Source organism: Vombatus ursinus, unplaced genomic scaffold, assembly GCF_900497805.2.
Source record: "Vombatus ursinus unplaced genomic scaffold, bare-nosed wombat genome assembly UNPS02014819.1, whole genome shotgun sequence".
NCBI classification, from domain to species: Eukaryota; Metazoa; Chordata; class Mammalia; order Diprotodontia; family Vombatidae; genus Vombatus; species Vombatus ursinus.
In genome coordinates, this window is record NW_020954597.1 from 62,947 (window position 1) to 64,286 (window position 1,340).

Consider the following 1,340-nt stretch of genomic DNA (forward strand, 5'->3'; position numbering starts at 1 on the left):
CTAGCTGGAGGGAGCCCGAGCCAGCTGTGCTTTCTTCAACGTGCCTGGCTCAGGTCCGAGGGCCTAGCCCTACCGTGCTGTGCTGCCAGGTAGCCAGCAGTAGGTTGATGACCACATTTTCCTAGGAAGGAACACCTCGGCAAGGGGGAAGGCTTCAGAACAGAGTACGTCCACGTCCACCCTGTGCCGTCTCCTAGACAGCGCAGCCGTAGCTGAGCCAGGCCTACTGAGGGCCCGGGCCAAACTGCCACAGGATGGGAACAGTATTGATTATCGGAATTAAAACAGCTTCCATGGCGCTCTAAGGTTCTGAAAACATTTTTTCCATACATTATGCCACTCAAGCCTCAAGACGATCCTTTAAGGAAGGTACTGCAGGTATTATCATCCCATTTTATAGACACAGAGGTTCAATGACTTGCCCAGGGTCATACAGCTAATAAGTGCCAGGGGTGGGATGTGAATATAGTTTTTTCTGGGTGTCAGCCCAGCATGCTGTCCATTCTACTCCACCCCATTTCTGGGGAACGTGGGGCCATTTCACTGGTCTCCCCTCTGATTCCTGATTGGTAGGAATGAACCCCATGGAGCCGTTGGGGGTCAGCTTGGAAAACCTCCCCTTCCTCCTCACTGGACGAGGAGCAGGACAGGCCAGAAAGCTCTCTCCTCTCTCCAGCCTCCCCCCACCCCCGCCAACAAGCAGACCGGAGGTGGAAACCCAAGGACCATAAGGCCTTGGGCCAGCCCATGTGGAAACCATCAACGTCTTCTTCATGGAGCCAGAGTGAGGGGCCCCTCCAAATGTCCCTGCTAGGAATTCCGCACATCCTGAGAGGTCGTGGGCCAGCAGGAGAGGGGCTGAGCCTCCGGAGCAGGGAGTGAGTGTATGCGTGCCCCAGTGAGTGTGTGCCTGTGAGTGCATGTGAGCACACATGTCTGTGCACACGCTGGCCTGCTCCGTTCTCGTGGAGGGATTATTTTCATTACTCGTCCCGAGGAGCGGAGAACACTGGCTGACTCACAGCTGTTCTTTGATCCAGTGGAAACAGAAACCCAAGCCGAAGGAGGAGAAGAAGGGCACGGCGGGGGCTTCCTGAGCCTTCCCGGCCCTCCCAGGCTGGAGCGCAGGGCCGAGGAGCTGAGGCAGCCAGGACCCACGGAGGGCCCAGTGCTAGGAGGGAGGAAAGGGACATTGGGTCAGTTACTCCTAAACATGACTGCTGTCAGGGCTTAGAGGGCCCGAGGGAGGAGAGTGGGGCAGTTAGGGCCTTTGAGGGCAAAGGTGCCTTTTGGTTCTGTTAAAAATCCTCCCGCTCTCCTGAATACACATTCCTGAGCCA